The sequence below is a fragment of the Mastigoproctus giganteus genome, chromosome 1 (assembly GCF_048544385.1).
Source record: "Mastigoproctus giganteus isolate SK-2022 chromosome 1, ASM4854438v1, whole genome shotgun sequence".
NCBI lineage: Eukaryota > Metazoa > Arthropoda > Arachnida > Uropygi > Thelyphonidae > Mastigoproctus > Mastigoproctus giganteus.
The window spans coordinates 264,861,828-264,878,567 of record NC_143575.1 but is presented as its reverse complement, the minus strand read 5'-3'; the positions used below and the strand labels follow the sequence as shown (position 1 = coordinate 264,878,567).

The following is a 16,740-nucleotide window of genomic DNA, read 5'->3' as shown; positions in this document are numbered from 1 at the left end:
GAACATTATGTTCATCTTTGAAAAACCCCTTTCCGCTTCTACTGAACTTACAGCAATTGTTCTGACAATATTTTTAGCTCTTTGAACACTTTCAGGAATTGCATAATTCTGGGAATTTTTTAAAACGTTTTCCACGAAATCTCGATAATCATTAATATCAATTTGGTAATTAAAAATGTCATTAAATACTAGCAATTGTTTTTCAGCTGCTTTCCATGGAAAAGTACTTCTTCAATATTCCAGTAATCTGGCTCCAAAAAATTGAGAAATTGTAATTTATTCCTATCTTGAAATTGGCCACAACTTGTTTTTAAATGTTCACAATCCATTATTCTTTTTTTTTTTTCTTTTTTTTTCAAATTCGTTACGATGTTTTCTAAAAGTCTTTCCCGAGGAAGCCCGACAAATCGATCATTTTATAAAATTTTATATTTTTGAAGGTTTCTGAAGTAATTAATTCAACCTTTTTTTCGTATGGACCCTTTTCCTTTCCAAGCATTTGAAATGCTTTAATAGATCTTATCACGAGTTTTTCAGCCTTTATTATGTCTATGTTTCTTGCTTGCAGTGCATTTGAAAGAAGAGAAATTTCGTTTAAAATATCAATGCCAAGTCAGTTATAAAATATATATTTTCAAGACGGGCAGCCATACCTAAGTACTTTTTTATTTGAATAAAAATAGTGATGTAGCGCTGGATAAGCGCGACACACAGCTAGGGTTGACCTTAAACTACAGTCAGTCCATCTTGGTCCCAAAACTCTACCAATCTTTATAATTTAAATTCCAAGTTGTTCGGATATTTTGGAAAGTTCAATTTGGTTCTTATTGGATTTGTGAAAAATAGTATATATCTTATCAATAAATATTTTAAAATGATTTACTCGCTTTATTTCCTTTATTGAATCATCTAAAACAAGTTGGAGGCGATGATTTAAACAGTGCCATATTATTATGTTTGGAAACTCTTTTGCAATGAAACCAACTACTTTCACAGCAGTTTTACGAGAATGTAATCCTATTCCCATATCTATTTAATAAAAACTACTATAAAACATGTTTGCCCTGGAAGTAGAAAATGCAGCTGTTGTATAACATGTTTTCTTTACAACAGGTCTTCTGAGTTCCTCCAAGGCTCACTAATCAGACACCTGACTGTAGTTACTCTCAGAATGCTTCCAGTTATGGAGGATTATTTTCTTTTATTCCCAGAATCATCATTCTATAATGTGTGGGTGCGACTTCCGTGGATCTCTGCGACAAGCAATGATAGACAAGTGTAACTCCTCATTGCTCTGGTAGGCTGCTAATTACCGGTGGTTTGAGTTAGAGTGAATGCCATCTTTCCACTGATTAAAGCCTGCAGGTTTGCATTAACAGTATATGAAAATATGGGGTACCCCATATCAGTCTTGGTGTTGGTTTAAAATCGGGAAACGGGTCCCAACCCTAACGATTAACCCATCCCTACTCTATAGACTTTTATAAGAACCATTAAATTGATAACTTGGATCACCATCTCTGCTTAGAGATTTACTTTTGCCCAGTCAAAAGGTATAGATGATTCTGCCGAAAATCTTTTTCTGTTCTTTTGTTTCTTCACACGATCATTGCAGATAATCTTTCATTCTCTCTTAGTTGGAACTCTGACAACGTACACTAATCCAAGGAATGTCTCTAGATTCAGGATCCTATTGGATAAGGAGCAGGCAGCGTACTCACATAAGGCTACGCCAATTTTCTACTTTGCTTGACTTCTGCTGGTGTTCATAGTCCTTGCCGACCGGGCTAGCCAGGTGGGTAAAGTGCCTGCCTGGCAACCCAAAGGTCGCGGGTTCGAATCCCGCCTCGGGCATGGATCAAAGTACTGCAAAAACCTTGGGAGGTGCACTATGGCCACAGAAGCCGATGCGCCAACAACTACCAAACCAAACCAAACCATAGTCCTTGCTCCTTCAAATGAAATGTGACCCTGCAAAAGATTTCTGAGCCTCATACAATTCGCGCGTATCATACTTATGCGATTTTTCATTAAAACTTTACTTATTTTCTTCTCTCCATCACTCTATACTGCCTGTCTCCATTTCTGGTTCTCACATCACTTCTCTTTGCCCTCGTGGGAGGCGACTATGACACGATTCTTGACAGATATTCGAGGTTTATCAACACATGATATAAACTCGTATAACAAGAATGGCAAAACAATGGGTTTCCACTCTACTGAATCTTTGTATTCGTCTCTGCACACATAAATATTTAAACAAGCTTGGGAAGGACATGAGGCTTCCAAGAATTACTTTTTTGGGATTAATCTCTGACTTGTGACAGGGGTGAACCGTGCTCGATATAAGGGTGCCAATAACATTCTGTGGCAACAAATCCCATTCATCCACCAGCACCGACCTTACCTTTGATCACCAAGTGACCGAGGAGATGGCTATCGCATGCCATGCGACGCCCAAGGGCATCAATAATTTGCATAATGTACGGCTCTGTAAGGTGGTAGATCAGTTTCTATTGGATACTCGGAATTTGCATGCCAGGATGCCTATTATATAAAATATTAGCCTTCAGCGACTCTGTTCATATTCATGAAAAACATTTTGAGCTAGAGTACATAAGTACACGTTCTTGAGTGACAAGGGTTCAAGCCAGTGACTGCTAAATACGGTGCTGTATCTCGTATTCTCTGTATATTGTGTATAAACAGAAAATGTATTTATTTACTTAACTAGTATTCTCTGTTTTCGTACTTCGTACCTTTAGCGCTGTAGTAGCGCATGTGCAGAATAATGAGATAAGCTGTGCGCAGTGCACCATTGCGTCACAGATGATGCCGATAAGATAAAAGGCTCTTTGGACCAGGCTGACCAATTCCAAGTGATGATGTTTTTCAGAGCGTATTTGTGTTGTAGCTACCATAAACTTGTTTTGTTTACATAAAATATAGTTGTAAGGTGAGTTGGATTAAGTAACATCTTGCACTGGCGTCCCAAAGGTTAAGATACAACAATATTTTAATGTAAAAACTTTGACTTAAGTTAAATCCGACTGTGATGTCAGAACGTGGAACTCTAAGGTTGAATATAACACAATTGATTAAGTTTTCTCTTTCTGTAGAATGTAACGCAAAATGTTTGGTAAATCTACAACTTCTCTTCATGAAGATGTGTGAGTTGTGAGTCCGTTGATGCAACTGGAAGCGGAGACGTACCCTTCGGTGTGGTATTTAAAATGAAACAATGAACTTATTCCAAATCTTCATTTTTCATCTCTTTTCTTATGTTTTGTCTCTTCTGAAACTAAGGTGTGTTTCTTCCATCAATTTTTAAACTCCAAAATATCTGCTGTTTTCACTCCATGAACAAGAAATTGTTGTTCCAAAAATCCCTATCGCACGGTAAGGTGTGTCCACTAAATGGGTAAAAAATGTTGAATCTTCTCAAAAGAATTTATTTCTATAAATGCGAGTAGATATTTTGAAATTGTTTGATTTTTGTTTTGGCCCGAACAATTGTCTGAAAAAAGGCAAAAATGGGTAAATTTTGATGGCTCCTGTTTCAGTAATTAACGATGTGCCTCAAATTGATTTCAGCTGGCTTAATTTTTTTTCTCTTATATTCATTAGAATATTTCATTTTTTCTCTTTGGAATGTTGCTATCTATAACACTGCTGGAATCACGTTAAATCACTAAATTTGAGTAATTATAAACAGAAATAAACAGTTTATTTACTAGATGATGAGTAGAAAACATCAACTAACCACTAAATTTAATTTAATGTCTGAACAAAGCAACATACACTGTGCTGCCACTTTATTAAGTACACTTACCTAATAAAGTGCCTTATTTAGCCTTCAAACCAGCCTGAATTCGTCTAGGCATGGATTGAACAAGATTCTGAAAACGTTGTGCAGGAATGGAGTACCATGCAGACATGAGTGTGTCACGCAGTTCCTTGAGATTCGACGGAGATATAGGCCTGCAATGAACAGCTCTTTCCAGCTCATCCCAAAGATGTTCAATAGGATTGAGATCCGCGGTGTGAGCGGGCCACTGCAGCAAAGAAAAGTCATTGTCATGTTCCTTGAACCATTCCATAGTGATTCGGGCTTTGTGCACCTGCGCATTATCCTGCTGGAAATAACCATCTGACGGAGGATAAACTGTCAACATGAACAGATGCACTTGGTCAGGTACGATGTGGAATTCAGACGAGAATCTATGGGTATCAATGGACCCAACGTGTGCCAAGAAAACATGCCCCACACAATAACACCGCTCCCACCACCTCGCACAGTAGTCGTCAGACATGACAAGTCCATGGATTCATGTTGTTTTCGCCAATTTCTGAGCCTTCCATCAACATGATGCACCAGGAACTTCGACTCGTCAGACCAAGCATTTTTTTTCCAATCCTCGATAGTCCAGTGCTGGTGTTGCCGTGCCCACAGGAGACGTGCTCTCTTGTTCTTCATTGATAACAATGGTATGCGATGTGGCCGTCGGCTGTTGAAGCCCATTCGCGACAAAGTGCGGCTAGTGGTCCGTTGCGATATTTTGTTTTGCTCACCAAGGTCGTATTCTGACGTGATGTGCAACATCGTGGTCCGTCTGTTTGCTTTCACAATTCTAGCCATCCTCCTCTGACCTCTCTCTCATCAACAAGCGATTTTCTTCCACAGGAATGCCGTTGAGAGGATGTTTTCTCTTCGTTACACCATTCTCGATACACCCTCGAAACTGTGGTGCGTGAAAAGTTCAGGAGAACTGCCGTTTCAGAGATGCTTTGTCCAGCACGTCTTGCACCAACTACCATGCCACATTCGAAGTCCGTTACATCACTCCTTTTGCCCATTCTTTCTACGGTTTGTACGCTTAAATGATACTAGAAAGGTTGATCTGCTGCATTTATATCCACAACTGTGGTCGTGTGACTTGCAACGTTGTAGGACAGATCATTTGTGGGCACAGCAGGGGTGTACCTAATAAAGTGGCAACACAATGTATATCCCATCTAACAAATGCATTTCGAACATTTCTGCAACCCACAGTGCAGCGCAAAACATTATTTACAAAATTAACAAGTGATGCAGTTTTTTTGACCATCATAGTACATGCTGTATACAGTGGTTGATTGCTGAAACAAACTTCCATCTGCTGTTTGGACGTGGATAGCTTGAATAGATTCAAGGGAGCAGTAGACTCACAGGTATAGTTTTAAATCACTTGCTTGATGTATTCTGGAAATCAATAATTAATCATCTGATTAATTAAACGAGGGGATAACTAGCCATGGTAGCGATACCACACTGGTTTCTGGACATCTTAATGTACCCGCACATTCTCCATGTAGTTCCCCAGCTGCGAAAAAAAATGATAGAATTATTATTATTAAAGCAGATTGTAGCAGCTTATTTATTGTAGCAGCGCCATCTACCGTTAAAATGTTCAACTACATAATAATTTCATTTATATTTAATTTTATTAATTTTTATTTAATAATAATGATATTTTACTGAAGATAATCATTACCGATTATTTTAATAATAGTAATTAAATAAAATTTGAATTAAATGCAAATATAAATAAAAACAATTATAAATAAAAGTTTTTAAAAATTACTTTTAAGAATTATAATCACTAAAAAATAATAATACTGAATTATTATTTAGTATTAATTAAATTATAGGTGAATAATGAATAAATAAAAGTACTTTTATTGCAAGATAAATTCCATTCAATCACTTGACTCACCTGTTCTTAACCAACCAGTAATCTTGTCCATTTTCGGTACCATAACCCACTACTAGGACACCGTGGTCTAAGAAGAAACTGCTGCAATCTGGTTCATTATAAATACCACTCCTGTACCACAAAAAACAAAATTTAATCCATTTAGAGGAAATGTAAATATTTAAAAATAAGTTTAAAACACTATTATTGACGTAATCCAAGTTCGTTTAAGCATCAATAGATGTCGCCACTCATTTCTGGCATATGAATACCAATTTAATTCATTTTGAATAAATTATGGTTAAAATTTGATAGAATGCATATTGATCGCTTACTTGTAGTTCTGGAAGCTGTCATGGCTTGCAGCAATTGTCACAGATATTGGTCCAACGTTGACTGTAGCCTTCTTAAGGGCATCTTCATTCCCACTGCGAACATTCACAGGTCCTGTTCATGTGGCACCAACATTTTGTTTCTTGAACTTGCAAGTTCCATCCTGAAAAGATTAACAGTTCAGTCAGTTATTTTGCATTGCGTTTTATAAAATCTGTTTGTTTAATTACTTTCTCTCTGAGGAAGAGAGTATTCAGATGCCTTTGAAACTTGAGATAGGATTTATATGCATCAATGCCTTTATTTTTTACGATGTAATTAAAAGCGTTAACCATAAGACCAACTTCACATCCCTGGTTACCTAGAAGCGCAAATATAATGATAACCGTTTATTAATTACCAACTAATACACAATCAGATCCCTTCTTTGAGATATATGGCTCCAAAAAAATAATTACCTTCTGGTTTGAAACAATTAACGAGGTTCTGCTCACTCAAGGACACCAATTTCCCGGTCTTCCTGAAGTGCTGTCCCTCCAGAGAGCCGGTAGTAGAAAAGGCCCAACAGGACCCACATTGCTCCGACGATAACACAACAGTTCATTTACCATCCAGGTCCACTTAACTTTTCAGGAAATCGTACAATTATCTTAAAAAATGCGTCAGGAGTTACATAACCTTTGTTCCTGCAGTCAACTTCATCCGGGATCTGTACGTTAGACAGTGGGATGAAAGAACTTCCTGTATTTCTTTTATCATACTTCATGTTGTAGCTATTCATGGTGCTGGTAAATTCTTCAGAAGACTAGAAGTCAATCAAAATTTCTTATAATAATATTTCTGTTACTAACGATATTATAGATTAGTAATTAGTAACAGATGTGTCTGTAATTTTGTCTAGACCTGATAGAAGGGAATAGGCGATGAAATATTTGTGGATTAACTCGAGACTTGAGGGACTCTGTAAGGCTTGTGAGTAGTAATTTTTGCCCAGTTAATAGAAGGGATTTATTTTCTAAGGATGGAAGTCATATGAACAGAGGAGGTGCAAGAGGTTTTGCTCTAATTTGAGGATGCCTTAAGGGTTTAGGGAAACTGCTAATTTGAGAGGAGGGAGCGAGTTGTCGGAATGACCCAGATTAGATGAAGAAGTTCACTATCATGAATATATTATGTTCAGGAGAGAAAAGGAGTTTCATGCTTCTTGTCAAAAGTTCTCTGAATGCTATCAGAATTAGATCAAGGTCAAATCATAATCGAGTTTCTGTGTTATGAGTTAACCTGCAGTACAAATTTAAAAAAAAAAGAAAGAAACAAACAAACAAAAAATGTCATATTAGGATTATCCGAGAACAACCTCATCCACTCATGTTCATAAATTGCATTCTCTGGTCGGTTTACATGTTTTGGACAAAAATCCTGAATTTCCAGGAACAAAACCTTGCTTGCCCTCCCGTGAGTTCGATTACTCAGCCATAGAGTGAAAAGAGCCAACGAAAGTTCTTCGAGTCATTGGCGGGATTCGAAAACGGACCATTTCCGAATGGTATGGGAAGGATGGAGCTTGTAACCACTCTGCTATCTGCGAAGGCATTGCAGTAAGCCACAAGAGAAAGATTCCAAAATAGATGACAAACGATGTTAAGGGTTTAATTGGTGAAAAGAAACAAACGTAGAAGAGTTACACACTATCGCGAGATAAGCATGAATGTAACAAAACCGTCAACGAAGCTACAGCCCAATAGGAGAAATCACTTCTAAGAGAGTTAAGAATGGGGACAAACAGTTGTACTCCCATGTGAATTCAAATGTGACATTCCTTACCTCTAAATCTTCATGCAGAATTTGAAGAATCATCTCCTTATTCATATCAAACACATTAGTCATCATTGTGAAGGTCAAAGGACGATCTCTTACCACACTTTCCTGAAATTTTTCAACTCTATCCTCATTTCGAGAGTTTGATAGACGTCCACTTCTTCGGTCACCGCGAACGTCCTCACGTCAGTCTTTGAACCACTTATACCAATCAAACACACTCTTACATTGGATACCTTCTAAAAGTCTTTTTAAAGACTTTTAGAAGGTGTCCAATGGCAGTTTCTTGAGGTACTAGGGCCATTGTTGTTTCTAATTTTCTTAAATGACATTCAAAGGATGCAGGTCATGATGTCAAAATTAACAAATGCTCAAAACAGATTAGAGAAATAATTAAAGAAATTAACAGATTAGTGAAATAATTCAATATTTTAATATTTCTTTTAGATATGCAATTTCTATTCGCTTAATTTTAAAGAAAAATTTGGAACAGCTTGGCGTTCACAGAAGACTAAAGGGAATCAGCTGAGATGCCAAAGAGGAAAACGATTATGTATAGATTAGAGAAGAGGGATCCGAGAGATGAGTCTTGGGAAACTCATTTGAAGTCAATGCCAGCTGAGAAAATAATCCGTTAATAACCTCGTGATTTTATCTAGAAGAAACGCAACTGGAGGCCAAGTAAGAAACGGCCTTTATAGATACCATATTTATATTAATTAATAAGAAGTTTGCGTTCAACAGAGTGACAGAATCAATAATTTCATTTCTCTTACCTTTAGGAGCTGTCCTCTTCTTTAGAAAAGAGCCCAATAATTCGTTGTAGTATAAACCAAATTTGATGATAACCTCTGTTTTCAACCCTTCTTTCAACCTACCTCCATGGATCACATGAAGTGACACAGTTACGGAAATAAGTTTAGATGGAGAAAATGGCGTTGTTGATTTCATGACTGGTCATGTGTTGTAACCTCATGATGACAGAGAGAGAGAGAGAGAGAGAGAGAGAGAGAGAGAGAGAGAGAGAGAGAGAGATTAGATCTCTGGTGAGGTGTTTACGATCGTACCATTTGAATTTCATGGGTGGAGTCTACCTTCAGGTAGAACCTGTTCTTTCCACCTGAATTTATCAGATTCTGTTGTCCTTCACTTAGGGCAGAATTAACAAATGTAATTTCACCTTTAATTTTCTACAAATCTTTTAGGATCCAACCGATTTCCGAAACAAAATCATGGCCATCTGGAGCAGTTAACCAAAAAAGCATGCAAAGAGTTAAAGGAGGTTGGATCATGAAGTTAGATTTGAAGATGAACTGATGCGTGTCTCTGAACACCAACAACTAAAGAAGGATACCTGATCACAGAACAATTGTTAGAACAAACAAAAGCTGTTTCTGTCTATCTAACTACTTGTCGTCCCACACCACACTCTAGACAGCTCTTTCGCAACTTACTGGCATCTCAACAGGGTACCATTTGAGAACTCAGTTGTGCCTTAAACTCACATTATGAAATGGGCCAAAAGGTATGAACTCAAAAAGTGATATAATTCACTGTCAAAAGTATCCGGTCCTGGGATTTGGAAAAAAAAAAATGAACAAAATGCGCCAACCACATGTCAGTTATAAGTATAAATGCAATTGTATTCACGCTAGAAGTAACAAGATGGAAGAGATTGTGTAACCCCAACCATTAAGTTTGGTGGTGGTCTGCTGTAACTGTTGGTTCCTTTTTGTGGTTTGATCTTGAATTATTCATAACCATCATTCTTGGTACATTCAATGCCGAGCAGCATTCTGAACAGTTCCAATCTTCATATACTGTGGCAGCCCGATGAGGGGATTTCTAGTTCAGTTGACAGTGGACCATGCAATTTCACAACACAAATTATCAGAGAAAATAATTTCAAAATTTACAAAAATGGAATTTGCAAAAGAACACCAATTAAATATAGAAGATATTAAAAAAATTCAACAACAGCAAAAATAGTTCCATTGAGTTCCTTAACAAAATTGCTTATCCTCTACAGTATTATCCATGAGGTGACTTCTGCTTTCTCTGACTGCCAGCTGTTGAATGCTAAAATCTTTTTCTGTTCTGATAAAAGATTAGCAATATTGCACGAGAGCTGAATCAGGACTTAATCTAAATCAGTGAAATATCTGGAAACCATTTGTTATCTTAATGTATGAGGGTGTGTGACATACTTAATAATTTTATCTGAATAACTTGAAGATGAATGACGATGAGATTGGAGATGAATGACTGAATAACGATGAGCTACAGCGTTATCTAATCTGAAATCAGATGGAATTGCTATTACAATGCATAGTTCAATGCTATCTTACACTCACTGGCCAAAAAAATTAGAAACCTTTTGCGATTGGAGTCAACAATTAATTAAACGTACAGTATACAAATTTCAGTTGTCACGTGGTATGATCTCAAGTTGCTTGATATCGGATAAATACGGTACACTTTCTTGGGGCTTCTTAGTCGATTTGGTCAATGGGAAGTCAATGGTCAATGGCCAGTGATCTCTTCGATTTTCAGAAATGTGTCACTGTTGGAGAACGTTTTGCAGGAACCGCAAATGAGAAAATAAAGAAAATATTTGGTATGTGGAAAGCAACCATCTGAAACGATTCTGTGAACGGAAGACAAAAGGAGAATGCACCAGAAATTATGTACGAGATCGAAGGAATTTAAAGTGAATTCTACATCAGAAGAGGTCGAGTGTGCAAAAAAATGAGAGAAAACTTTTATTTAGCAAAGAAACATTCATTTACAGCCCAACAGGAGTTGAACAAACTGGGATTTGGTACCTATACAAAAGCCTTTTCATTTTATAACAAATCGGAGGATTGAAGTCGAGTGGTGCCACCAACGGCAAGACAGGAACAGTGGAAAAAGATCATGTGGTGTGACGAGTCTCGATTTACATTGTTTTGCACCAATGGTGGAGTGAAAGTGTGGCGTGAATCTTATGAAGCCATATGTCTCGTGTCAACCACTCAAGCGGCTGGATGTGGTATCATGGTATGGGCATGTTCTGTTTGTAAGGACTGTTGTAACAACATTCATAATAACAAACAACAAAATCTGTTGTGTGTTAGTACGAATGCCATATCAATCTAAATATCCCTGGACTGCACTCTTAATCAATACCTTTAAGAGTTTTCCTACCACTGAAGCCAGACTAACCGGTGTGTAGTTACCAACTTCTCTCTTAGAACTGCCTTTATGTATTGGTGATATGTTGGTGCTTTTCCAATCCGAAGGAATCGCTCCGAGAGTCCTTTCTTAATTAACTTCAATGGTTCAATACACTCTCTGACAGTCTTTCTCAAAATTACTGGGTATATGCTATCAACTCCAGGACTTACTTACTTTTATGCTCTTGAGTTTATCTAATAAACAGTCACCTGTAATTCCGAAATCACTTCTTTCATATGATCCTGACTCGCTTGCATAGCCTCTTCTCATCATGAAGGGTCTTTCTTCAGTAAAGACAGATGCAATGTTTCTGTTCAAATCATCCGAAACATCAACTGGATTGTCTAAAACATTCCCACATCGGACACAAGAGTCCGATCTGATTCGCTTTCCCCCCCTTGCATTCACATGCAAAATAAAAACTATTACATTAGGGTCATTCGGAACGTTGTTTCTTCTATCCATGTGTATTGTGTCTGTAAATTGCGTATGTTCTCTGGTCGATTAAATAAATGCGATCTAAATGTGAATCTTCATGGCCGCGTAACTGTCTTATTCAGAATACCAACTTGGTAAAAATGCATTTAGTATCCATGGCTTTCTTAGCGTCAAGATTGTTCAAAATCGTTCTGACATCCTTTTGAAAGTAGAACAAAGAAGACATTGAATGAAGTGTATTGGGATTTGTAAGAAATGTTTACCAAGATCATCAATATACGAACTGGAAGAAAAGTAGGATGCTAGCAGATCAGTTTTATGTATGTCTGATGTGGCAATAGAACCATCTGATTTTGAGAGAGGTGGAACAGAAATAGGAAAAAGTTGAGACCAATAGCTTTGGCAAGAGACCAGAATGATCGACTACCATTTGGACAAGAATCAAGTGTTCTACTCTTAGCCTGTTCAAAATCTAGTTTGGACTCTTTAATAACTGCTTTACAATTGTTGAAGGTTTTGGTGCAGGCAGAAAATTATCATGAAGATTTGGATACAACCAATTGAGATATGCAACATTGTTATCTTGAACAGCCTTAGCACATTTATTGGAAAGCTTATATAGTAACAATAATTCGATGCTCGCCATCCAAGAACAGGTAATAAATACAAGGCACTACAGGATACTTACAGACACTACTAGATCCACGATAATACATCAGAAGCAAACTCAAAAATACCGGTCGATCAAAAAACTATATTGTATTACAATACGTTTCAGAGACTCGTATTCACAAACTATAATAACGGACCAGATGACCTTGCACAACAGAGTAGCCATTTCTTGATCGACAAGAAGGAAATGGCTACCGACCTAATCGATATAGTGATGCCCAACACCAGCTTCTTCCAGAAAACCCGTGTGGAACAGATCAGGAAGTCCACAGACCTAAGAAAGCAGATCAAGGTGATGTTGTATACAGAACAAGTAACGGCCATCTCGATCACCATGTCAACCACCAGCATGGTGCCAAATACCCTATACAAGAGCCTAGCAGCAACAGACCTCCCCCGAAAACCTATAAGGAACTTCAGAAAGTCGCAATCCTGAAGACCTCTAAGATAATCAGAGAGTTCTTCGACCAACAGTAATAGCCGGACATAACAGCCACTTATGTGCAGCGCTTATGTGCACGTGTTACCTTTACCATCGCAGGGTGAACCCCCCCCACCCCATCAGGGAGAAATAATAGCATACTAATAACGGTGGGGTTTATGAATACAAATCTTATATTTATTTCGAAAATAGGCGTTTTTGAAGAATGAAAGATGCTTAGAAGGTTTAAAAGGTCAGTGGGAGAACTGGAAGAAATTTGATATCTTTATTCAATATCTAATAAGGCCACCTTTTTTTCCGAAATACAGACCGTACATGTGGTGGCATGGTTCCACTAGGTGTCTAAGGGAGTCAAGTTGTACATTTGATCTTTGTTCCATCAGGATATTTGTCACGGCTGTATTATGGCCGGTAGTGATCTGCGAAGCGGTTTTGTCTTTTGCGTCATATTTCAGATATTCCTAATTAGATTTATATCTGAAGAATTAGGCAGCCAGAGAAGATGTTGGAAATCTTGGAAATGTTCTTAGAACCATTCAGATGAAAATTTTGCGCCTTGGATATTTGTATTTTCTTCATCAAAGAATTTATGGCCATCGGAATGAAAGTGAAGCATTGTAGGGTGAAGTTAGCCCGATACGACAGAAAGGTATTGACTAGAGGTAAACACTTCCTTCTAACGGTACGACCCGACCCATACCCCCTATGACATGTCATAATGAATCTCATGAACCATGCATCCAGACTGGACAGGGACCAGTCTGGATGCATGGTTCATGAGGTTCATGGCACGCCTTCGCCCTGCCATACGTTCAAAAAAGTCTAAATCGAGACTCGTCACACCACACGATTTCTACTCTTTCACAGTCTAGTCTTGGCGTTGTTGGCACTACTCCAGTCGCATCTTTCAATATTTTACAGAAGAAAGTCCAAGGAGAATGCCTGAATTTAAAGGCCTTTAAATTCAGGCATTCTCCTTGCACTACATTCTTCTTTTGTCTTCCACTCATTGTATACTTTTCAGATGGTTGCTTTCGATACACCAGCGATTTCTTTTGTTTACTCAATTGTCACTCCTGATAAAAATGCTTGAACATTAACACCTTTCTGAAAATCAGAAAAATCACCTCTTTTCTTCAAGACTGGATCGAGTAAGAAACTGATACTATGTGATAGTATATATGAAAATTACACAATAGCAGATTATGAAAATATATCACTTTCTAGTATCAGTTAAGCGTACAAACCGTAAAACCAATGGGGAAAAGGAGTGCTCTAACTGACTTCAAACGTGGCATGATAGTTGGTGCAAGACGTGCTGGACAAAATATCTCTGAAACGGCAGTTCTCCTGCACTTTTCGCGCACCACAGTTTCAAGGGTATATCGAGAATGGTGCAACGAACAGAAAACATCCTCTCAACGGCACTCCTGTGGAAGAAAATCGCTTGTTGATGAGAGAGGTCAGAGGAGGATGGCTAGAACTGTGCAAGCAAACAGACGGGCCACAATGGCGCACATCACGTGAAAATACAACCTTGGTGTGAAGAACAAAATATCGCAACGGACCACTAGTCGCATTTTGTGGCGAATGGGCTAAAACAGCCAACGGCCACATCGCGTACCTTTGTGATCAATGAAGAACAAGACAGCACGCCTCCTGTGGGCACAGCAACACCAGCATTAGACTGTGGAGGATTGGAAAACAGTTGCTTGGTCTGATGAGTTGAAGTTCCTGGTGCATCATATTGATGGAAGGCACAGAATTTGGCGAAAACAACATGAATCCATGGACCCGTCATGACTGACGACTACTGTGCAAGATGGTGGGGGCAGTGTTATGGTGTGGGGAATGTTTTTTTGGCACACGTTGGGTCCATTGATACCCATAGATTCATGTCTGAATGCCACATCATACCTAAACATCGTTTAGAGATGATGTCAGGAGACCAAGTGCATCAGGTTTTGTGGACAGTGTATCCTCAGTCAGATGGTTACTTCGGGTAGGATGATGCCCTGGTGCACAGAGCCCGAATCACTATGGAATGGTTCCAGGAACATGACAATGACTTTTCTTTGCTGCAGTGGCCTACTAAGTTCGCAGATTTCAATCCTATTGAACATCTTTGGGATGAGATGGAAAGAGCTGTTCGCTGCGGGCCTACTCCTTCGTGGAATCACAAGGAACTGCGTGACACTCTCATGTCTGCATGTTGCTCCATTCCTGCACGTTTTCAGCATCTTGTTCAATCCATGCCTAGACGAATTATGGGGATAATCTTTATCAAACAGAAGTTTAAAAATTATTAATTGATTCGCGTAACTTTATCTGCTACTAAGAAAAGATTACCTGGACATCTTAATGCACCCGTTTATTCCCCATGTAGTTCCCCAACTATGAAAGTAAAAACAAAATCTAAAATTAATAAATTAAAGTACTAATAAATAATATTCCCAATTATGCATCAGCACCATCTGCTGGGAGTATTTACAACTAACTAATATTTTATACAGGATTTATAATTCGAAAGGAATTTCACCTCACAGTTTAAGTACAGATAAAAATTATAAAATTTAATAATAATAATAATATAAATAATTATCTTGAATTATATATTATATTAAATATATAAATAATTACAATAAATGAAAAATAATACTGGATATATATATATTATTAAATAAATATCGTGTGAAATATTTTAATTTATATAATATTTAAAAATAATCAAATATTTAAATTTCATGAAATTTAACTATTTTAATATTTAAAAACAAAATATAGATTAGATATTCTAATTTTAGAAAGAGACTTCAGCAGGATTTAACAGATCCATATTGAGTCCTACAAAATATAAATAACCTTAGTTATTTTTACTAAGATTATTTATTTATTTAAAATTATATATAAATGATATTTATATTTATTTATATAAATATAATTTATATTTAATCCCGATATACGGGTAAGATTCCTCTGTGTCGATCCCTGTATTTAGCTGGATATACACCAAAGCATTATTCGAATGGCCACTTTTGCATCCACTACTTAGAAAGAAAAACGAAATAATTTCACCATTTTCCACTGTATTAACCATCAGAACACGAAAGCAACTTAACTACTTGTTAAATCATTAACTATAGTTACCTTCAGTCCTAGAACAATCAATAAGATTCTGTTCACTGAGAGACACCAATTTTCCTGTTTTCCTCATGTGCTATCCTTCAGGAGATCCCGTGGCAGTAAAGGGCCCAACAGGATCCACAGTGTTTCTGTGATAACACAGATAGATCAACTTTCATCTACGCTTGCTTAACATTATCGCGAGAGAAAAACAACCAGACATTGAACCCTTGAATCCAGACATTGAATCTAAAGTCCCTTCAACACCTACCTGGTTTTTTACAGCGATTATAACCCACATCTCTCCAGTATACTCTGTCTGGGATCTGGACATTGGTCGTTGGTACGAAGAACCTTGCAGTTCATTTTTGGCTGATTTTGTTTCTAACCGTTCATTTCCGTAATGAACTCTGCAGCATTCTAGCACTCAATTCCAATTTCTTGAATTGTATCAGACAAAGCGGGATAATAATAAAAAAATTCAATTAATTTTTTATAAAAAGTTCTTTATCGTGACCAAGAACTTGCGTCTATATATAACAAAGTACCTTATCAGAAAATTCATTGAGGCCAAGACGATAGGTATGGAAGCTAAGATCTGCTTCTAGGTTGTGGTTGGTGATCTTTGCCACTTCAAGCATTAGCATTAGCATTAGCATTAGTAGCGGCACATGATGCAAGAAAGCAAGCTTATGCAGCACCAGCCCAAAAAAAAAAAAAAAAAAAACTTCCACTTCATCCCTCAGTTCGTTCGAAAGACCTGTCCAGCTGAGCCTTAAATTTATTTAGGCTATCAACTTCCACAACAAGGGATGGAAGTCTGTTCCCACCAACCAACTACCCGTTGGCTAAAGGTAAATTTCCGCACATCTATTTTACATCTGCCTTTCCTCAATTTGAATTTATGCCCTCTCAGGTGATTAATCTGAGCAACAGGAAGAATCCCATCAGCATTGAGCATGC

At 37.6% G+C, this 16,740-nt stretch overlaps 1 pseudogene; it reads right to left on the bottom strand.

Moving 5' to 3' along the window:
- Positions 1-5,272: 5,272 nt before the first annotated feature.
- Positions 5,273-16,418, bottom strand: LOC150091896 (procathepsin L-like; annotated as a pseudogene).
- Positions 16,419-16,740: the final 322 nt, after the last annotated feature.